Genomic DNA, 25574 nt, shown 5'->3' with positions numbered 1-25574 from the left:
GGAAACCTTTCCTCCTTCACAGCTCCCTCCTAGAGGTGCAGGTCCTGTCCCTATTCTTTTGTCTCTGTTTTTTTCTTTTGTCCTACCCAGGTACATGGGGATTTTCTTGCCTTTTGGGAGGTCTGAGGTCTTCTGCCAGCGTTCAGTAGGTATTCTGTAGGAGTTGTTCCACATGTAGATGTATTTTTGATACATATGGGGGGAGGAAGGTGATCTCCACATCTTAGTCCCCCGCCATCTTGAAGGTCCTCCTTGGGACATGTTTTAAACTGTTTTTGACTTAGAGGTATTTGACAAACTAAAAACAGAAAAATGTCATTCACTATAACAATATTAAAATAACCATGTACTATATATTAAAATTTTAAGTTTTTTGTGTTTCCACTGAAATATTTAATACCATTTACATCAAACATGCTTATATTTCAGACAACTATCTTTAAAATGAAAGAATGTTTTATACTTCTTGAAATCTTCACCCTTAATGATAAACAATAAATAATATGTTTTACATTTTTATATACTTCAAAAGTATATTTTATTAGAGGAAATTGTATTGAAGTTTATTTTATTTTTTTAAATATAAAAATTTCTAAAATGATGTTTGCTATTCATTTGGCTCTTGTTTTATAATTATTCTTAAAATTCTTTGGAAGAATCTGTAAACCTTTCCATGTAACAGAATTCTGCCCCCAAAAGTGCTACTTTTGTTCTGATAAATTATTATGCAGCCTTCTAAAATTTGGAGAAAAATTTTATCCAACAGGATTACCCAAAGTCGGGAAATTAAGTATTACCTCCGTTTAATATCTAAGGGAATAGTAGACAAGTTCCATTTTTTTACTCACTATAGTTTAGTTAATTTTCTGATGTCATATTTTAAAATGGTGACATTTCTTTTCTGGCTTATATCAGGCCAATCCGGATAATCGAATCTATCATAGAGGCTTTTAAGGCTAATGGGTAACAACTAGATAAGCTATGAGATAGAATGGGGAAAAGTGATCTAAAAGGGGCTCAAATTTGATAGATGTTGTACTAAAACCTGAAATGTGCAGAGACTTGATAGTTAAATGGAGCAGATTTTACAAATGAGTGTGGAGATATGATTGAACACAATGAGGGAACATTGTGTTTTTATTTTTATTGTGGTCCTTATTAAAAAGAAAATAGCAAATGTTGTTACTTGGTAAAATATATCAAACACATGTGCCTCTGTAAGTTTTTAAACTTGATAAGGGGGAAGAAAAAGAATATGTCAGTAATGAAATGAATCTTGAACCTGGGCAATGAAGGTAAATGTGATGCTTTGAATGAACAGACACCTTGTTTGACTAGAAATAATCACGGTTCCAATTTCTTGTCAAACATGTTAGTTTCTGGCTGTCAGAGAATGCTATTCCATTTCTGATATTTCAGCATCAGTCTTTTGCTATTACAAAACAAATGCTGTCGCCTGTCAGGACTTCACAGTTTCAATTGCCAGACTTATCTGTCTTCGGCAGGATTAGACAGAAATGTTTCTCATTCAGAGGCTGCTCCTGTGGAAGACGGCAGCAGCCCCAGGAAATTTGAGTACATTAGCTTGAAAGGACCTGTCTGCCACCCTTCTGACAGTCTGCTCTGCAAAGTACCTTCCAATCTCCTGCTCCCTGGGCCTTTTTCTCTGCATCTTAAATATGTATTCCTGGCATCACATATAGACTTCAGTAATTTTTATGTTTTAATGTTAGTTACACAAATACAAGTACAAGCCATAATTTTCATTTAATTGGCATTAGTCATTTCCAGTAAATTGCATAAAAGCCATGGGCAAAGATGATAGACAATGTGTCTCAGATAAAACTAATGTTAGTGGGACTGATCAAAATGGAGTGAATGAGAATTTTACACCAATGGACTGTAACTTTAAAATAGTGTTCTTCTTTAAAGAAAATGTTAACTAGTAGTTTCAGTTATTATTTAATATTTATGATACAGAGGAGTTGTCAGAGGAAGTCATGGTACTTCAATTATTTGAAAAAAAAAAAAAGCACCAATTACTTCTATTCTTCAGAAAGTGTGCAAACTGCTTCCAAGGATCACATCTGCATTTTCCCTTCCTATTTTGTCCTTTCTTCTTACTCGGCCTCTCCCTCCTTCTCCCAGAAGAAGACCAGTGAAGCTGCTAGAGGTCAAGGGTGTGCTTGTGTGTTTCCTTTTCCCAACAGACTACATCTCTTGGTATTTATATGCTTCTAAAATTTTATTAAGGGATTTATAATCTAGTCATTGAAAATTTTATTACTCCATAAAATCTGCAAAATCTCTACTCAAAAAATCTCAACCTTTTCTATAGGAATGGGAAAATAGCCTGTGACATTGAAAAATGTCACTGACCACAGCTGGATTTGACTGTTTATTTTGGTGGAGACAAAGTCTATAGAAACTATTCCTTTAATTCTCATTTTTAATGTGCTGTGTTGGTAAATTGTAGGATCTATCTGTTCTTTTTATTATTTTTGCTGTCATTTTTTATTTGTTTTGGCCACCACACTTTCAGAAGGATTCCAACTGATAAAGAAGTAGTATATCTCACTATCTTACTCAATGTCTTTTCAGGAAACAATTCAGGGTCTTTATTTTCTTATTTAGATAAATTTTAAATAGGCTTTGGAAGCATAAACATAAAAAGCAGTTCATGGAAGAATGCTAATCAGAACCTCCTATGGTGAATAAGAGATCATTTTGTATCCTATTTGCTTTGCTTCAGAGGTAAAAGATAGTCTTTTTAAATTAACACATAATTTTAATAGCATAAGGTACAATATAACTTATGGCTTTATAACCCATAGTAAATGGAAATCTAACAAACAACTCTTAATTTGATCAATGGAAATAACTATACTGGATAATTGTTATTTAATACTGGTTTATTTCTCATGAGGGCCCAAGAAAATATACACTGCAAATATGTGGTGCTTTCTCCAAGGAGCTTACTTCACCTTCACAGATTTGATTATTCTTCAGTACCTTGCCCTCACACACATTTGTAGTTATCCCCACTAAAACACAGTTACTAATTACATTAGGCTTTTCTCATAGGAATTTTGTTTTCAGTTTTATAATTATCTTTAGTGCTGTTCATCTGTCAAAGTCTTCCATACCTCAGGTAAGCAGCATAATCTAAATTAAAAACAACACAGTGATATCATTAGTTTATTGTCCACTATGAAGTTTTCATATCTCTCTCCATTACATAGAATGGATCCAGGTGATTTATTTAGAAAGAATTTATCGAGTGTTTAGTTTCTGATAGGAATTAAGAATTTTGTCCATTCTGTAAGGAACTCAAACTTTGTGAATGAAGGAGGACATAAAATGACTAATTTTAATAAGATTTATATCAAACTACCACTAGGAATTAATGGGAGCATAGAAGAAGACCAATTCATTCTGAAAGGCTTTGCAAAGATTTATACAAAGTTCTACCTTAAAGGAAAAATATCAGTGAATTTAAAAACGTATTTCATATTTGTTTGAGTGCAATTCTTTTAAAATGAAACTCCTCTTTTTTTTGATGGTGTGTATATGTTGGTGTATGTAGACAGAAAATATTATTGGACAAGAGATCAAGGAAAATTTTTTTTTCTTTCTGGACCATAAACTACAGAGTGTATAAATAGTATTTTAAGAACAATGCCTTTATACTGAGACTTTGGCACACCCTTTGTACTCCTAGATAAACAATCGAGGAATCAGTTGCCTATCTAGTCAACGGGCAGTGGGACTTAATGCACCAAATATTCAGGGAATTTGATACAGCTAGCAACTCATCTGTGTCCCTGAACTTACTATAAGTCCTTACTCATACCCATCATCAAGAAAGAAAACACGGGGACTTCCCTGGTGGTGCAGTGGTTAAGAATCCACCTGCCAATGCCGGGGACATGAGTTCGAACCCTGGTCTGGGAAGATCCCACATGCCAAGGAGCAGCTAAGCCCATGCACCACAACTACTGAGCCTGTGATCTAGAGCCTGCTAGCTGCAACTACTGAGCTCACGTACTGCAACTACTGAAGCCCACACGCCTAGAGCCTATGCTCAACTAAAAGAGACACCACTGCAATGAGAAGCCCGTGTAATGCAATGAAGAGTAGGCCCCACTTGCTGCAACTAGAGAAAGCCCATGCACAGCAACAAAGACCCAACACAGCCATAAATAAATAAATAAATAAATAAATAAATAAATAAAATAAAAAAGAAAGAAAGAAAACACGAATGAATTTGAGGTGCTCTGTGCTTGAATATAGGGAAGTTCTAGTCCAAAAAAGTTAAATATCTATCAGTCTGAAAATAATAATAATATGCATATTGCTAAGCTTACTACTTTTTGTAATCATTGATGTTCATTGCCTTCGATTTACATAATTGTAATTCATTTATTTTAGAAATTGACATTGCTGTAAAATGAAATCTTTCGATAGGAAAGAATAAAAGCTGGAAAGAAGGCACAATTCTAATATTGTCACAGAAAAGGATCTATTTTCATTGATGATATGATGATCCAATCTTTTCCTTCCCTAAGTATCATTCTTTAAATCGTGAAGCAGCTTATTCTCTAATACTTAGTGCCTCTCTAAGTTGTTTCTTATTAGAAATTGTATTGCTTAAAGCTGACATTTTCCTAATAGTAGTATGGTTTCCTACATTTTATATCATTAAAATTTATGCATGTCTCAACAATGGCATATCCCAGTTGAGTCATAGCAATGTAAATAAAAATGCAAAGAGGCAAAGTCTATAATATTACCAAAAATTGGTGTTTAGGGTGTAATATGGAGATTCATACTGCACAGATGTTTGGTAGAAATGAGATCTGCACCTCAATCGTATTACCTGTTTTATTGCTCTGCCTATGTACAGCAGGCAAGGGTAGAGAGACTATGACCTTGAATGCATCACAGAACTGCTGCTTCAGAATTAAAAAAAAAAAAAAAATCCCCTCAAAGCAAGTATGTTCAAACAGTAAGAAAAAAAGTAATAATAAAAAAGTTAAAAGTTAAAAAAATTAAACTAAGAAACATAGCAATATCTAGTGTTTAGATCTAGGGTTGCAGCTGTGAATGCATAAATTTAGTCAAGATAAAAGAAGTGAAAGATAAAATATTTTATTTTTTTCAATGAGACTGGAGATTCAAAGAACACACAAGTCCCTACAATTTCTGCAGTTATCCACGATGTGATTATTGTCCATTTTATCTGGGAGGGCCACTAGAAAGCATTTGATTTTGTGTAGTTTATAGCCAAATTACTTTCTTCCTGAATGTGTTTGTTTGTCTATCTATCATCTATCTATCTACCTATCATCTATCTACTTACCTATCCATCTATCTACCTATCATTCACATCTATTTAAAGTTTAAATGTCTCAATTCCGAATGCTTTGAAAATAATAGACAGTAGTTACTAGTTAAATTCAGAAAGGACAAAGGTAATTTCTAATAAAATTTGAGCAACATCACCACCACCACTACCACACACACACACACACACACACACACACACACACACACACACACACATACACAGACTCTGGTACTTCCCTAAACCAAGGAGAGTCACTTTCCTAACCTCTGTCCTTTATTTCGACTTGACTCTCCTTCCAGTCTAGGTATGTAAGGAAATTTTAGCATTAATTAGGTCTTAAAGAGAAACATTTCTTTCAATTTGGAATTTCCTTCAATAATGAATATAAGCTCTGTCATCAATAGACAGACATAACCAATATTTTATATCACAGTATAGATACATATTGCCAAAATGAAAACTGGAACCCATGTCTCCTTAAGCAGAAATAAGGCTTTTTCTCAAAAACTTTATCTCAACAACCGTAGTTGTCCAGGAGAATCTCAGCACATCTTACACATTTCCTATACTGGTGAATGTAGATAATAAGAGGGAACTTATCATGTCATCAGAATGTGCAAAGTATAGTTTATGATGACATGTTCCAATGGAACTTTAAAACCCTTCCTAGCCACAGCTACTCTCCTACAAATGTAGAATTTGAAAGAAGGCCACTATTCCTCTGGGTGTCCTCTTTTCTTCTCATGCTTACCACACTGAAAACTTAATCCTCATTTTCTAGAACAAATCAATTTTTTCTAATCCCAAGAAAAAAAGCAGCTTCAGCATTTCCATCAAAACATGGACATCAGCTTAGTCACCCCATGTGAAATTGCATGTGAAAATAAGCTTGTTAAAACAAATTTTGAAAATATGTATCTCTTCATACGAGCCCATATACTGCCTGGTAAAAAATATTTTTCTTTGTCCTTAGTTCTGCTAAATTTTTATATGTTCATTTTTATTTATAAAGCAAATATCTCCAAGGTGTTATGAGGATCACATAAAAATGTAATCAAGGCAGGCTACATGGAGCAAGCTGCACTTAGGTTAAGGATTAAAAAATAAGTATGATTTCAAGAACTAGAGAAGCAGTAGCCAAAAAGCTCAAGTCCATCTGGCAGAGAATTTATGTAGAAGGATCCTAGGAAATATGACTAAATAGAATGCCAGAATTTGAAGACAAATTTTATATTCAATCTTATAAAGACTTAAGATAATAATCAGAAAATATGTAGACAGTATATCTCTATGAAAAGTAATTATCTGCTGTTTGTGTGTAAGATTTGTTAATTGGAAAAATGCAAAAATACTAAATAAGAACTGTTCCAGAAGGCCTTTCTGAGACAGGTGAAGGAGTCTGGAAAAGGAAGATGGCTGAAATCCTTCCACATACACCTGAAGAGGTCCCTGCTAGTACTCTTAGCACCAATGCTGAAAGAGTCTTATGTATTAGAATTAGTAAATATACAAGGACCCCAATTTGAGATAGTTTTTCTCTATTCTCTTATTCCTAGAACAAGAATAAATATCTTTAGTGTCTACATTGGTACCTTTGTATGTGTACGTCTAGAAATATATCTGATGTACATTGTATACATATACATTTTATATATTTGTGTGTGTATATATACATATGATAAAACAATACAAAAATAAAAAGGAGAAAGACAGAGAGAGAGACTAAGAGGGAGATTTCTATTTCTTCTTCTTCCGCATTGGGTCAAGATAGAAAAATAGGGGCTGAATTTATTTTCCCACCTAAATCAACTAATAACAGGGGCAAAATATATAGAACACTGATTTTCAACATCAAGCATCAGAACCATGATCTCTGAGAGTAACAATCTTGGTGAAGCCTGTAATTGTCCCAGCTCATTACCTGGAGACAGTTTCCAGCCCATGGCACAAAGGGAAGGAATCTATTCATCGCCCAGTGAACTTATTGAGTTAAGATGGAGCTGATGAGGAGTCCAAAGCAGATGAATAGAGTAGACCAAAGTTAACAGGACAGACTAAGAGAGAGAAGAGAGCTGCAAAGAAAGAAAATTCCAGAGATCTACAGAGAACCTTCCTCCTTTATTTAGCAGAGTACGGATCAGTTCAAACAAGTAAGGACAATACTCAAGTCCGGGGAAAGTAGTACAACTACCCAACAACCAAAACTTGACAAATTGGATTTTATTAAAATTAAGCCACAGACTTGGAAAAGATATTTGCAATACATATACCTAACAAAAGACTCGTACACAGAATATACAAAAAACTCTATGAATCAATAGGAAAGTCTCACACAAGTCAATTTAAAAATAGGTAAAATATTTGAACAGGCACTTTACAAAAAAGAATAATCAAATAGTCAACAAACATGTAGAAAACTTCTTAAAATCAATTGTCATCAGAGTAATGCAAATCAGAATCATTATGACAAAATACTAAAAGCCCAACAGAATGTCTAAAATCAGAATGACTGAAAATACCAAGTGTTGACCAGAATGTGCAGATAGCAGAACTCATGTTATTAGTCGGTACAATAACTTAAAAAAAAAAAAAAATAGGGCAGTATCAGCTAAAACTCAACATATGCCTGCCTTAAGACCCAGCAGTCTGATTTCTAATATTGTTGATTACTTAAATTTAACAAAAGATACATATACAAATGTGTATAGCATCTTTGATTTAAAAAATACTAAACTGGAAACAACTCTGAAATGCCTAACAAAAATCAGGTATAATCATGAAATGGAGTAATATGCAAATATAAAAACTGAGCTGCAGCTACATGCAATAATAACATGGAACATTCTCACAGATAAACAGAAAAGTATAAGTTGTGATTCCATTTACATGAATATCAAGATGTATATTATTTTTTTAACTTAGTATTAAATTTGCTGACTCTTAAATTTCACTAGTTATTAAATAAAATTTGGAAGAATTATTCTACTAGAACAGGACCTTATGAAGACAATAAAGGTTATCATAAAATTTGACCTCTGATCATTGTTAAATACCAATGAAAAGAGAATGTCATTTAAGCAAGTATACTTAAATGTATAGGGAAATTTACTGCTAAGTAGGAGAATCCTGAGTAACAGAAGAAGGAGAAAGAGAAGGAGAATAAGGAGATGGAGGAGAAGATGGAAGAGGGGACAGTAGATAGATAGAGAGAGAGAAGGAAAGGAGGCAAGGAAGAAAGAAAAAAGAAAACTCAAAGCGCCTAAATATATAAAACAATCCTGACTTAACAGTATGTTCCTCTGATTAGAAAATACATATTACAAATTCTTTTGAGATACTTTGGATCTCCCACCTTCATATAGAGTACACCAAATACTTAATCTAATGATATTTCTTTCTCTCACAGTCTTAAATGTTATCCTTTCATCCTCATGCACAGGTATGTTTTTGTCATTTTAGCATTTATTCTTTGATATATATTACAGTTACTTATAGTTTGGTAATTGTAACTAACTGGATGTTTCCTTCCTTGAAATATTATGAATGAACAATTTTAACACTGAAGTTAGGATGAAAAAAAATCTTAGCACTTCTTAAATAAATCACAAATTTTGTCAACAAAAAGTCTAAAAATGAAATGTTAAGATTGTACTTGACAATCCACCATTTCTGCCACAAATAAAACATTACTTACTCGTGCATGTGTATTCAAAATTTCCTAGTTTGCCTAAATAACACCTGGGCACAAAATGCATTTTTAAACTTCAGTCCTTTAGTTGTTACTGTCTCAGGCCTTGAATACTTTTCATATCCTTTTCATTGTATTGAATTTCTGTTCATTATACAATGTTTAGTTCAAGTGCTATGATCTCTAAGAAGACTTCATAGATTCCCCCTGTCAGAATGAATTACTCTTTCCTCTTGCTTCACTCAGCATCCTACATGTGTCCTGGCTCAGTATTTATATTAATTTGACTTTCATTATTTTATTCATTTATATCTCTGTATCTGCCTTGGTTAATATTTTCAAAGACAGTAGGACCAATCATCTATGACCACATTATATCCATTATTCATTTATATCTCTATATCTGCCTTGGCTAATATTTTCAAAGACAGTAGGATCAATCATCTATGACCACGTTATATCCATTACTCACACAGCATCCAGAATGATATGTTTTTCAAATAGACTTTATGTTTTAGAATACTTTTAGATTCACAGCAAAATTGAGCAGAAAATATGGGGAGTTCACACATCCCCTATACCTCCATCATACACAGCTTCCCCCCTCTATCCACGCAGCACACAGAGTGGTATATTTGTTATAATGTATGAAACTACACTGACACATCATTATCACCCCAAGGCCAGAGTTTACATTAGGGTTTACTCCTAGCATTGTACAGTCTAAGGGTCTTGACGAATGTGGGATGACATATATTCACGACTATAGTATGATATAAAAATAGTTTCACTGCCCTAATAATCCTCTATACTCAGCTTACCGCCCCTCCCTTCTTTTCCCTAAACCCTTGGCCACCACTGACTTTTTACTGCCTCCATAGTTTTGCCTTTTCCAGAATGTTACATATTTGGAATCAAATAGTTTGTAGCCCTTTCAGAATGGTTTATTACACTTAGTAATATATATCTAAGTTTCCTCTATGTCTTTTCATGGCTTCATAGCTCATTTATTTCACTGATGGATAATATTCCATTGTCTGGATGTTCCAAAGTTTATTTATCCATTCCTCTAGTGAAGGACATCTGGTTGTTTCTGTGTTTTTACAACTATGAATAAAGCTGCTACAAACATCCATGTGCAGTTATTTGTGTGGACATACATTTTCTCTCCATTTGGGTAAATATGGAGGTGTGTGATTGCTAGATCATATAGCTAGAGTATGTTTATTTATTTTTTATGAGTTCTTTATTTCATTCACTTATTGTCAGTTTATTTATTTATTTATTTATTTATTTACATGGCTGCACCAGGTCTTAGCTGCGGCACACGGGACCTTCATTGCTGCATGCGAGATCCTCATTGCAGCATGTGGGATCTTCAATGCAGCATGCGAGATCTTTAGTTGAGGTATGCAGGCTCTTTGTTGTGGATTGTGGGATCTAGTTCCCTGACCAGGGATCAAACCTGGGCCCCCTCCATTGGGAGCACGGTGTCTTAACCACTGGACCACAAGGGAAGTCCCTAGAGTATGTTTAGTTTTGTTAGAAAGTGCCAGAGTTCTCCAAAATGAGTATCATTTTTCATTCTCACAATCAATGAATGAGCATTCCTGTTGCTCCACATACTTACAAATATTTGGGGTTGTCAGCTTTTTGGATTTCTGCCATAGTAATATGTATGTTGTTTTAATTTGCAGTTCCCTCATGACATATGATGTCAAGCATCTTTTCACATGCCTACATTTATCATCTGTATGTCTTTGATGAGTTGTCTGTTCAGATAATTTGAGTATTTTTAACTGGGCTGTTCATTTTCATATTGTTGAGTTTTAAGAGTTATTTAAATAATTTAGATTACCGTCTTTTATCAGGTGTTTCTTTTGCAAATATTTTCTCCCAGTCCATGGCTTGTATTCTCATTCTCTTGACATTGTTTTCACTAGCACAGAAAATTTTACTTTTTATGAAGTCTAGCTTATTCATTCTTTCTTTCGTGGATTTAGCCTTTGGTGTTGTATCTAAAAAGTTGTTGCCAAAATCAAAGTTATCTAGATTTTTTCCTATGTTATCTTCTAGGGGTTTTGTAATTTTTCATTTTACACTTAGGTGTATAATCAATTTGGGGTTAATTTTTTCAAAGAGTGTAAGTTCTGTGTCAATATTCATTTTTTCCCCTGCATATAGATGTTCACTTGATCCAACATCTTTTATTAAAAATCCTGTCTTTTTTTAAATTTTATTGTCTTTGCTTCTTTGTCAAAGGTCAGTTGACTATATTTGTGTGGGTCTAGGCTTGGGCTCTCTATTCTCTCCCATTGATCTATTTGTCTATTCTTTCACCAATATCACACTCTTTTGATACTGTAGCTTTATAGTAAGTCTAGAAGTTGGATGGTGTCAATTCTTCAACTTTGTTTTTCAGTCTTAAGTATTGTGTTAACTATTCTAAGTCTTTTGCTTCTCCATATAAACTTTAGTATAAGTTTGTTGACACCTACAAATTAACTTGCTGGGATTTTGATTGGGTTTACATTGAATCTATCAATGCGGTTGAGAAGAACAGATATTTTGGCAATATTAAAACTTCATACCGATGAACACAGAATATCTCTCCAATTATTTAGTTCTTCTTTGATTTAGTTCCTCAGGGTTTTTTAGTATTCTTCATATATATATCTTATACATGTTTTGTTAATTTATACCTAAGTATTTTATTTTTGGGAATGCTAATGTAAGTTGTACTGTGTTTTAGATTTCAGATTACAATTGTCCATTACCGGTATATAGGAAAGCAATTGACTGTTGTGTATTGACCTTGTATCCCACAACATAATATGATCACTTATTAGTTTCAGTATATTTTTGTTGTTGTTGATTCATGTAGATTTTCTAGAGACAAACATTTCATCTTTGAAGACAGTTTTATGTCTCCCTTCCCTACATGTGTAGCTTTTATATCCTTTTCTTTCTTATTAGCTAGAATTTTCAGTACATTTTGAACAGGAGTGGTAAAAGGGGACATCCTTGTCTTTTTTTTATCTTAGTGGGATAGCTTCTAGTTTCTCATTATTAAGCATGATGTTGGCTGTAGTTTTTTGTAGATATTATTTATCAAATTGAGAAAGTTCCCCTAGTTTTCTGAGAGATTTTTTCATGAATAGATGTATTCTGTTAAATTCATTTTCTGCACCTATTGATATAATCATGTGATTTTTCTTCTTTAGACTTTTGATGTAATGAAATAACTGATTTTTTAAATGTTGAGCCATCCTTGCATAACTGGAATAAATCCCACTTGATGGTGGTGTATAATTTTTTAGCATATTGTCAGATTCAATTTGCTAATATTTTGCTGATGATTTTTGCATCTATGTTTATGAGAGATATTGGTCTGTAGTTTTCTTTTCTTGTCATGTTTTTTTCTGGTTTTGGTAGCAGGATAACATTAACTTCATACCATGAGTTAGGAAGTATGTCCTCTTCTTCTATCTTCTGGAAGAGATTTCAGATAATTAGTAAAAATTTTTTCCTTAAGTGTTTGGTAGAATTCACCTGTAAATTCCTTTGGGCCTGATGTTTTCTGTTTTTTAACATATTATTTAGATGAAATTTCTTTAGTAGACATAGGCCCGATCAGATTGTCTATTTCTTCTTGAGTGAGTTTTGAGAGACTGTGTCTTTCAAGAAATTAATCTGTGCCCAAATTTGTGGGCATACATTTGCTCATAATATCCCTTAGTATCTTTTAATATCAATGAACTCAGTAGTGATGTCCTCTCTTTCATCTCTGATACTAGTAAATTATGTTCTCTGTATTAATTAGGCTGTCTAGAATTGTACTGATTTTATTGGTCTTTTCAAAGAACCAGCTTTTTGTTTTATTGATTTTTCTCTATTGATTTCCTATTTTCAATTTCATTGATTCTTGCTATAATTTTTATTATTTTTCTTCTTTATTTGGATTTAATGTTCTCTTCTTTTCTTAGAGTCCTAAAGTAGTAGCCTATATTATTGTTTTTAGATCTTTTTAAAGATAATATTAGCATTTGATGTGTGAAAATAAGTATGTCAGGAATGACTAAGATGTGATCTGAGGACCTCCATGTTTGTTGCCCATGGTGGACTTTTGCTAAATGCCCTAAATTAAAACTGCTGAATAGTTGCTGATTTGCCAAAAGGAAGGAATAAGGCTGAAAACTGGACTTCTCCTGGATGTAAGAAAACGTAGCTTTCCCTAGTAACAGATAAGATGTGTTCTATAGCCTAAAAGTATATACAGAACAATTTTTACCATCTAGTCCAAATTCTTGGTTCCCACAGAGGTTTCTGCCTGTGGCTGTCCACTTCAGCAATTAGTGAATTTCTATACGAAACTATGTCTCCAATTTTGAGTACAGTGGTTTTCCCTGTGACCTCAGTTCTCTGGAAAATCTAAGAGGACCTTTTGTTTGTTTGCTTGCTTACTTTCCCCTGTTTGCTCAACTGTATACTTCCAAGCTCCTTACATGTCAGACTGGAAACCAGAACTTCAAAATTGTATGTTTCAATACACAATAATTGGAGGATACTTCTGTGCATCAAATTCTTCATGGCTTCACATTTCACCAGAATAAAATCTGAGACCCTTATGATCAGCTTCAAGGCTTAAGGCTTAAATTGTATCTCTCACTTGATTCTCTAATCTCATATCTTATCATCCACCACTTTGGTCTCTAGATTCTCACAACAGTAGCCTACTTTCCAAGCTTCAAATACACCAGTATCTTTCACACCTTATGACCTTTGCAGTGGTTCTTCCTGCTATCTTCAGTATTCTTTCCCCTTAACTTCAAAGGGTTCCTTCTTTTAATTCTTGCTTTAGTTCAAATATCAACTACCCAGAAAACCACCCAATCTAACATACTTCTCACCTAGATATTTCTATCCTATCACTCTGTTGTATTTCTTACAGCATTTATCACAAACCAATATTTTGTTGTTTATTTTTCACTGATCTTAATCACTAACATATAAACTCTATTAAGCAGAGATCTTTCCTCTTCTGTTTATTGCTTTATCCAAGTGCCCAGGAAAGACACTCAAATAATATTTTCTGTAAATTAATTAACTAATTAATGAATTAATAGCCTCACAGGCTATTAATATGGCAGGTTGATTTCATTAACAGTCTAATTTCTTCAACCTTCTCTCTACCTACATCCTTTCTATATGAATTTTTAATTATTTTTATTAGTGAGACAGGGTCGGTTTCCCTCCCTGATCTTTAACCTGATTTGTCCAATAAAATATGAAATAAGTGAATGTGCCAGTTCTAAACATATGTCTCAAGAGGTCACTTGAATTTTTACTTGCTTGCTTTTGTCCATTTAGTTTTGCCATAAGGACATGCCCAGGCTAGACTGCTGAAGGATAAATCACATGGAACAGAGATGTGTCCTCCAAGTTGTCCCAGCTGAGGTCATCCTAGACCAGGCAACAACCATCTGATTGCCAGACATATGAGAGGCCAGTCAAGATAAACAGAACCTGATCTTTAGCCAACTGCAGATACAGAATGAGGCCCACCAACACTAAAGAACCATGCAGACAATTTACAGATTCATGAGCTAAATGAATGGCCATTGTTCTAAACCACTGAGTTTTGGGGTGGTTTGTTTTGAAGAAATATTTTGATAAGAGATAACTCATATAACCACATACCACTATATCTTGCATATTGTAGATTCTCAGTAATTGCTGGTTGAAATGCCTCTAAATTATATACATATCTAGGTGGAACTTCTTTTACTAAAATTTTGCAGCTCCAACTCCCTGCTGTATTTTTTTTTGCATTAATTAATTAATTATTAAAACTTTAGTTAGTTCTAATCTATTATGGGAACTGAGAAATACACCAGGCAAGCAAGAACATGTGAGTAGTTTAATGTAAGAGACAAACATGGACATTAATAAAGTGTAATATAATGTTCTTTGGTGTCATTTGTGTTCAGATTCTTATCTCAGTGTCTTGGGGAAATTATTAATACCACCCTGAATATAAAACTCAAAGGATGAATAGGAGTTGGAGAAATAAAGATGGGAAATGGATTCTAGATAGAATTGAGATAACACTGTTGATGGCATGAAGGCCTGACAGAGCTGGATGTGAGTGGGAATTGTGAAAAAAGTAATAAATCTCATGCATAGGACATGAGAGAGACAAAACTGCAGTGAGACTAGGTTGGGGATGGATTGTGCAAGATTGTGAACAACAAATTAAGAAGTTTGATTTTTGTCTTGGAGGAATCCAAACACTAAGGGTTTGAAAAATGATTTTATATGTAACAATTATTTGACAAGTTCATTTTTTTTGGTAGGTAACTGTGAGTAGTATGAGAAATGCGCTAAATATGGAGAAAAGCATGGGGAAGAGAAGATTTAGAAATCATTTTCCTGCTCTATTTTGAACTAAAAGGAACATTTTCATCAAAGCTTGCCTCCTTTCTCAATTTACATTTATCTTAGTAGCAGCACGTTTGTCTTAGTTACGAAGTTCTAAACATGTTATAGCATTGATTACTTCTTTGTTATCTTCTTATTCAATATCACTATGTTTTATTAATTATTCCTACCTGGAAAATTTCCAGTCCATAACTTCTTATATATTTTTATTGCCACCACACTTGTCTAGTACCACTAGACATGAAACCTAATGGAGGGTGAATAATAACTTATACTGCACAATGTTTTTAATTTTAAAAACATTTTCTCACAGTATTCTATTTAATGATTGCAACAATCTTATTAAGTGTTTCATGTAGAACTTCTTATTTTCGCTTAAGTAGTGATGAAACTGAAGCTTTGAGAAGATAAGGAAAAGCCTGAAACTTCCAAGTTCTGATTCAGAGTCCTTTCCACTGTGCTCTACTATGTTTTGCTGGCCCTCACCAGGAACGATGCTGCATCACTGGCCTCTGATATTAGTATGCTGAGCACTTGGCAGAGCTAATAGTCAGATTAGCCTTGGTAAGAGGAAGTTGAAGCTTTTGAGCATGTACTCAGCCTCTACAATCTCTGTTGCCATGCCATCCTGTATATGAGTTTTTAGATCAAGCACCATGTTGATTAAAGAAAATCCTGATTGACAGCTATAAAATAGCTACCTGATCAATGGTAGCTGCATTTGCTTTAGATGCCCTTTAATGTGCGTTCACATTGGACCAAATAACCTCATGCTTTGTGCCTATTCCAAGAGGTCTTTCTGCATAACTGTACCAGACATTTTTGTCACTAAGTCTGCAAACGTGGTTCTATAAAAATCCCAGAAACAGGGAGGAGAGCCCAGTTTATCCTCTTCTTGCTACAAGTTTAGTGCTCTTCTTTCTTTCCAGCAGTTAATTTCTAAGTAACTCAGCACCAGAACATTTTAGATATCAATCTATACATTTATTCCTAACGACATCATACTATTACATTTATAACATTTATGATTTATAACATTTTAGATCCTTCAGAAGAGGTTTTTAGGAAAATAATATAAATTCTTTAAGGTATTCTGTATTTTCTTAAATGGTAAAAAAATCAGTACTGCCTTCCCTGAAGTATTCACTCTTATCTATTTACTAATTTTAGTTAACATTATCCACTAACTGAGGGATTTCTAGGATTTATACAATGATATAAATCTAAGAATGTTACTGTAGACATCTTTGGATGTAAAGTTCTCCTGCTGAGACCTTGACTGTTTACCAGAGTGGTTCTCATCCAGGATTGCACATTAGAAAAAAGTGGATAGCAAAGAAAACCCCCCCAATAAAAACAAACCAACAAAAACAACCACCTTCTCCCCCAACTCCCACAAAAAAAAAAAAAAAAACCTCTGGAAATGAAATTAGGCATCAATATTTTTAATAGCTACCCTGGATATTTTAATGTTAGACATCATTGATTCACTTAAAACCCTTCAAATTCTCTAGTTCTTAAGCTAGCCATCTAAATTAACAAAATTATTTTAAAATTTATTTTCTATAAATATATTGCATATTTTTGCCTAAATTGTGATGTCCCTAAATTGCATTCTGTGTCACACAAGTCACTGAATCTTTAATTTTGCAAACTGATCTTCCTGTTTCATATACTCCCATATTATTTCTGGAAGTAAAAATTATGACAGTTGTATAAAAATGGTAATTTACTTCCTGGTGATGGTGATACTTATTTTTTTTTAAGTAAATATGCTAAGGGTGATTTTTTTTGAAATTCATGATAAATTTAATTATAAACTTGAACTAAAATGTACATCATAGATTCTTTTTCCTGTGATGTATTAATAATTTAAAGTTCCTAATTCTCTATTGAATAATATAGTTAAAAATGTTAAAGTTTAATTTTTAGGTTAAATACTTTTATAATAACTTCAAAAACTCTTCATAATTTCTTTTTTATGATAAATGTAATGATTGATTTTTTTACAAAAGAACATGGAAAGCAGAGTAGCACACCTACACAAAATCACCAAAATTCCAAAATTTAGAGAGAAGTATTTTTACAAGTTTAGTATAAATTATTACAGTACTTTTAATGAGGTGATAAATTCCTAAAGACTATAAAAGTTTTCATAGAACTACTTCTTAAAGATTTATAAAAGCATTTTGACAAATATATCCCTATCAAAACTACTGATGTCATTTGACTGTAATGGCATTAGATGTCATTTGATCCACCATCTCTTTTTTCAGTCACAAGTGGTCTCTCTCCAGCACTACTCCATCAAAGCCCTTCTTTCAGTAGTTATTTCAATAACTGTGTAGATAATCCTTTAATAAGCTGGCCACTCAGATACTTGAACTCTTCCAGTGAATTCTTTTTCACCCTTCCTTACCCACTCACTCCTATGGCCATATATTAGACCTAATCTTTACCAATAACTATAACCCTTCAACGTATAGGTTTTAAGTATCTGACATTTAAGGCACCATCTTCTATTTTTTTATCTCACACTTCCCAGTAAATCTATCTGTCTATCTATCTATCTTCCATTGATCTACCAGATTTTATATTCTACCAATTTTTATGCTCTTCATCCTCTTTTCTACTTATACTGAAACATCTATTGCAACTTCTATGCCACCACCCCCACCCTTTGTACTCACTTCACAGAAAAAACAATCTTGATTAAATACGATTTCCCTACATTTATCTTATACAGTTAAACTTGCTAATAAGGGAAAATACAAGCATGCGGGATGCCCTTACTTTAAATACATGGTGGCCTAATCTCAGATTGTTCCTCAGGACTGTCTGGCAGTCCTACTATGTTTCCTCATGTTATTCACACTCTCAGTCTCTTAGAGGATTATTTCAAATGTCTTATCTCTTTTCAAATACCTGCTACCATCCTCATTTTAGTTCCTAGTTCACTATAAACCAAAAAGAATTTAGAAGAAAACACATGGAATCTAAATCTAACACAGCTACCTATTTGTATGAATGTACTACCTCCATTCTGTTACCATGAATTGACTGTCTTTCATCTTACCTAAGACCATATACTCACTTGTATTCTGGACCCATCCTATATCACACTCTCAAGGGTTTTGTTCCTGCAATTCCTCCCACGATATCATAAATCATTTTTATTCCCTTCCTCTGAATATTATCATCAGAATTTAACCATGAAATTATTGGCTTATCTCTAAAAAATTTCTGCCTTGACCCTACCTCCCTCCAGTTGCCAGTCCAGATACTTGCATTTGTAAATGTCACAATGATGTCCACTGTTAAATTCAATACTTAGTATTCATTGCTCATAGGACAGAGACAAGGAAGACTTTATTCAAGACGATTGCAACAGAAAAGAGACACTGAACTCAACTTCACTTCACTAAAAGAAAGACAGAAGGACTTTTAAGCACTGGGATGAGCTAGTGGAAAAGTACTGGAGGATTTTGAGTGGGTAAGATGGATCAATGTGATATGCCTAATACATTGAGTCATTTTTGAGTTTGAAAATGTTTTTCTCTGTGATTAGGCCATCTGTGTTTGCTAATTGACACTCACTGAAGTCAGGTTCCTACCCTCCCACACACACTAGGAGATAAAGAATCTATATCCTTTAATTTTTACATTTCAAAAAGATAGTTTCCAGGTTCTTGACAAAGACAATTCCTAGGTTGTAATATTGTCAAGAGGTTGGGAGAAGAGTTATATATATTTCAAAGTGGCAGATAAAGAAAATATAATTGCAATTTTTCTAAATTAAATAATCTACAAAAAGGGATACTAGGGGTTTCTGTCAGAAGGCAACTAAAGGTTAGTCAAGCAGAGGGGAATGTTGAGGCCATTTTTGTCAGTTACTATTATACAGTAGACATTAGGAGGAATAATTTTGTACCTTGGTGATCTATTGAGAATATTTTGACACTCCCTTGCCCAATTTCTGTAGTAAAAGCACAATTGAAGGATCTCAGACACTTTAGGCATAAAGTTCTGAATTATGATACCAGGTAAGTTATATAGAACAGCAGAGGTGCCAGAAAGAGAGAAATCTAGAATGGATAAAGAGAAGGCTAATAATTAGTATCTGTTGCAGCTTCAAGAAAAGTGACAGAACAGGACCTGTATTTTGTCACACTAATATTTCTGTTATAAGATCCCAAGAGGCCACCACAGCTTTTTGAGAACTGCTTTAAAAAGTTTAAAGGAGAAATGGATCTAAGCAGCACAAGAGGTGAACTGTAATGGACCTCATCCTGGGCTACCCAGATGTCCTTTTCAGAGCTGAATGCCCTGTTCCATCAGCCACAGGGAGTGCTTCTGAATGACAGCTCTCAGTTCTCAGCTTTTCTTGTAAAATGTCCTCAGCTCAAGAGATCCACTTTGCACAAGGCCAGCCTCTCTATCCAAGGCTAGCCTTCATCCAATGACTAATCTACAGAGAAGCATAAAGTCTCAGCCTTCATACATCAATTTGTGACACATTCCCAGCCCCACACATCAACCTGGGACAATTCTAAATGTTGGTCCTAACTTCAGTACTCACAGAGGATGAAGTCTCCTTGTGACTCCATTACAGTCTCCAATTTCTCCTTCTGTTCTATCCTGCTTTTTTTCCTCACCACATGAGTGATAATCCTGGGAATACACTCCAATAAATTTCTCACATGCTAATTGTCATCTCAGAGTCTATATTCTACAGACTTCAGCTTGCAACACTACTAGATTTTCATTGGTTTTCCACAATTCCAACTCTTCCAGTATTTGCCACATAGTACATAAGAATATTCTTCAGAGTACCCTTTCAATTCTGGCTTTCTCTGTTTAATTATCTATACTGATTCTCCATTGTTTATAAGATTATGTTCAAATTCCTTGGTTAAAAATGAAGTTTTCCTCAGTCTGGTGCCAGTTTTGAAAGCCAACTTCAGAATCCACTATTTTATGACAATGCCTTCTACTTTTACTTTCTACTTTAATTTTCACTGTCTATTCTCATATATCAATATTATCCCTCCCATGCACTTATTACTTTGTTTATGATGATTACATTTGGAATACACTCAAACCTATATTTTTCCAGATCCTGTCCATCTTTTATTAACCTTCAAATCTTTTATTAACCCTCTCTGATTCTTATTAGCTAATAGTCATTCCTCATCTCACAATTCATGATCATCATCTTTATTATTCATTAACTCACAATGAGAAACAAGAACTGAACATCTTGTACACAATTGTTTTATTAGATGGAATGTAAAACATGAAAATAGCTCAGGCAAGGAATATGAAAACTCTTAAAAATAGCATAATTTTGTCATTAACAGTTTAATTAGCTTACGGCTTGTACTGTCACTTTAAAAAATTTTTTTATCTGTGTAAATCATAAACATCCCAATGTATTAATCATTACCTTAGGTACAGTAAGGAATAGGATCTCCTTTTCTCAATCTCTCTTTGCCTTACTTTCTTCACTCTGATGAAATTACAGTGATCCAAAAATATGCATTCAAAAATTGCTTGTTGAATTGAACTGACAGAATATAAATTAGTTTGGATAATATATGTATGTTTTATTAGGGAAGAGGGAAATAATCCTATAGAATTGCCCTGAAGAATTTTTCATGTATTAAAAAATTAAAACTAAAAATAACTGTGAAGAATATGCCTAAAGGCTCCTTTATGACATAGAACTAAAAATGAGAACCAGACCAATATAACAACAATCAAAACCTATTTTGATAAAGTTTGCAAATTATGAAACAAGATGACTATCACCAAAGATGAATATATTTTATACTCTGGATAAAATTTCTTAGAACGTTAGATGCCATTTTAAGTTTTACTTCAATAAAAAATAAGTACAATATCTGAGTGTTATCAATAAGCTATATTCTATGATTTCACAAGAGAACAAGGTAAATAAGATGACAAGGCATAAGGTGACAAATTTCCCTAGTGCTTACTTCACAAATCATCATGCATGTTTAATATGAATGAAGGAAAAAAGGAAGGAAAAGGAAGAAGAGAAGAAAGACTATTGCAGAGGGTTGAGCAGAGCTATAATTTCCTTGGGACTGCCAGGAATATTATTTAACTTGATCAGTGCTTTCCATGACATACATCAGTGCTATCTGAGGGTAATTTCTTAAGATGAATACAAGGAAGTATTGAAGGAATTCACATGCCTTTTTTTTTACTGTATAATGAGAATTCTGACTTTTTTTTTATATATATATGACCGCTAACAGCTTTTATGCCTCATCTCTCTCTGTTTCCTTGTGTCCCATATAACTGATAAGCTGATAAGAAGCCTAGGTGCTGTCCCCTCCTTAGGTGTGGAGGGGGGTGGGTATTTAAACCATGCAAGCCACACCCTGTGCTCAAGCCCTCACTGACCCACCCTCTAACCATAATAAAAACCCAGACCAGTTTCCTTTCCTTGCTTTCTCAAGCCATTCAGGGCCTGCCTAAATGGCCTGGCCTGCTCTCCAGAGATGTCAATTATGTAAATAATAAAACTTTTCATACCTTCTTGGGGTGTGTGTTGCACCATCAGTTTCAACATCTGGACCAAACTTTGGGTAGGGGTCTGTCTGCTTCTGTGTGACCATTACGTGCTGCCACAAGTAAAGTAGTATTTTTCTTGAAAAAATTTATGGCAAATATGCTCAAAATGAAGCAGTATGTTCTGATTTTAAAATAAATCAATATGAGGACATTCCAACTAGGGATTAGAAATTTGGAAATTTGTGAACCTTACCTACCCTGAATCATTAAAAATTGATATACTTGCTATTTATTTTTGCTAGTCTAATAACAGCTAACAATGCTGGGGCACTTACTATGTGACAAATACTGTGCTAAGAACTATATCATTTAATCTTGTGATAATATTCCCATGTGGTATATAGTGTTATTATTTTCATTTCCTGATGAGAAACTGAACAATAAATAGATTATGAATTTGTCCAAATACACCAAGATGAGAGATTATATAATTCGTCCAAGTATACTGAGCTGGTTTAAACTTTGACTTCCTGACTTCATACTACATGCTTTCAAATCACTCTGCTTTATTACTTCACCATGATCAAGAAACAGTCAATTCAATATAAATACAGAAATACAGAGTTCCAGGAATATTTATAAAGCCAAATGTTCATGTTAAAATTTTTGATATATTTTCCAAAAATATCAAAGGCTAAATGTACTATTTTACTTATAATAACACAATAGAAATATAGTTAAAAGCAAACATTAATGACATTAATAGATACATTGGTGTCTTTCCTGTATTTTAAAAGTTTTCAAAGTATCACCAAATTTGAGGGTCACAGTGGTAATCCTGCATACCAGAAAAAAAATATATATATATATATATTTTTTATAAGTCTACCAAACCTGGACCCAACTTCACAACTGGATTATTCTAACTTTTTGCGTTTAGTGTAGCCAACAATACTAATTCCAGTTTTCTAGATAATTAACATTCTTTGAAACAATAACTTTCTGGGGATTTTTTTTTTCTATAAGAAAAGAAGGTACTATCTACTTAGCACCTACTATGTGTGTTCACACTGATGTTTTAAATTCACTATCTTGTTGAATTAATAAATTTAAAAAAATAACATTAGGTTTTACTCACAGTAAAGATGTCTTTTATTTGTAATTCGTGTTAGCCAACAGGTCTTTTGATATGTCTTACTAATGTGAAATTTATTTGCATTTCATAATTTATAATCACTTTGACATACAGGTAAGTGTTCCCAGCATTCTCCATCATTCCTCTTATATATGCTTTAACTTTTTCTCTTTTAGATATTTTAGGTATATTTGGAATATCTTCCAACACAATTTAAATTCATTTTTATAGTTATGCTGCATTTTTACACCAATTATATTTATGTAGATCCATATTATAATTCAAATTATGCACATCCTTCAGTGTAAGGAAACCAGAATCAAAACTGATTACAAGGTGAGGATTATATCAAGGTCACTATATTTGTACCTGTTATGAATTGTTATATGATGCTTTCTTTTCTAGCATGTGTCATTTTGCTTTTACAATTACCAAAAATCATATTTTCTGTGATATCTCTTGCATCTACAGTAATCTGTCTTATATTTGCAGTTTGTTCTCTTGATGTGACTTTGCATAAAAAATACAATTTTTCAAATCAGGCAGAAATTAAATTCAGGCTTTAGAAATAACATCTGTGACTACACATTTAAAAAGCTTTATTAGACATTTGAAAATATGCTTTACTTTGGAAGTAAAAAATAAACCTGGAGAATTCAGAGACTTTTGTAAGTATCTCTACATTATTTTAAACTAACCAATGGCCTTGTTATTAAGTAACAGAGAAAATTTATAAAAAGGGTGTAACCTGAATCCATTTTCCGGAATGCTCTAATACTGACCTTCTTTCCCTCATTATTCCTGAACGTTTTTGTTTTGTTTTATTTTATTATATTTTGCTTAAGATTCTGTCCTCAGAGATGATATGGGTTTGGGATTTCCAATGATCATATAGCCATGATAAAGAAAGGAGCCAAAGAAGTAAGCTGAACAGGAAATAAAGGAAAAAAAATTGAGTGAACAATCTCAATGGCATTTACCTAGAATTGTATCTTTCCATATCAGTCACATCTGTCATTTAAATTTCCCAATTATATATATATATATTAAATTCAATAGAGAAGTAGATGATTGAGTGATAGATGACAGATAGATATCAGTAGATAGATAGATAGATAGATAGATGTAAAACCCACATGTTTCCATAAGGTATCTATCATTTACAAAGTTCTAATTAATGGGAAATTTTAAAAATTAAGTAAACTACATAAATAAATGTTTAGTACTTTTCCCACTGTGTAAAATGTGGGCTTACAAATATTGAGGAGCTATCTACTATGCCCATAGGAATTTAATTGATACTGTCTCTGAGTGAAGATTGCCCTTGGGAAATGTATTATGTGGGCATATCCTTAATTTAAATTTTCATACTGTAAAACTAGGGAAATAACAAAGCATTCCTGCAAATGACATAGATAGGGAAGTCTAGAAGGGCAATGGACTCAGGATGCCTAGAGCTGCCTTAATATGCCCTGCAAGACCTGGAACCCCAGGCTGCTCTATAGAACTTGATGTGCCAGAGTCTGGACTATCTTACCCAGAGCATTATTCTACACTGGATATCTCCTACTGTTGGAGCATGCCATCAAGAGGATGTGACTGCTGGTTGATCCTCTAGCTTCACCCAGGCAATAGGAGGCTCCTCATCCCCTCCCCTGTCCTTGGAATATACGTTCTGCCCACAGTTCTTACAGTGGGAGCCATTTTCAAAGATGCACACTTGAAAGAACAATGTGTTGTTGAGACCATCTAGATGGTATACATGACTGAACACAGTTAAGGCCTCTACATAAACTTTTAAATTCTGGAGCATGAGTACAGAGAGCTACTCATCTTGTGACCACACAAGACAAGCTTCCTATTTAAGTTCCCTTGCTTATTAAGCCTGGCACCTACCAATCTGCCACCTACCAATCTGAAATGGTTTGCCTCTGTCTTCATTCTCTTCTTGCCCTCTGTGTATTGGGGCCAGTTTGTGAACTAACAGTTGGCGAGCCAACAAGGAGGCTGAAGAAATGGGCCTTGGAAAAGAGGCAACCATGGGGAAAATCTCAAGTTGAATAATTGACCTCTGTGTGGGGAGGGGTGGCTCACATATTAGATGCTGGTGGATTGCGTGTGTTTACTGGGACACCCTGAAAACACTGGCTGGTCTAATGCACTTGTTTAAGGAACTGTGCAGCCACTGAAGCAAAGAAGGGAAGCAAATGGCTATGCAGGGAGCTGGCCCCTACTGTGGGCAGGTCACTGGCCACCAATGCCCTACTAGATGCTAGAGTTCAAGTTAAAGCAGGAAGAGGAGCTGAGGCTAAGGAAGGACATGTGGATGTCCATTACTCTGCTAACCTCAGGGCTGGTAGACAAGGTGGGAGAGCAGAAAAAGAAGTTGGAGACTGAGACTTCCTGGTGGCACAGTG

This window comes from Hyperoodon ampullatus, assembly GCF_949752795.1.
Source record: "Hyperoodon ampullatus genome assembly, chromosome: 2".
NCBI classification, from domain to species: Eukaryota; Metazoa; Chordata; class Mammalia; order Artiodactyla; family Ziphiidae; genus Hyperoodon; species Hyperoodon ampullatus.
The sequence above is the reverse complement of the archived record's forward strand: the minus strand, read 5'-3'. Positions refer to the sequence as shown.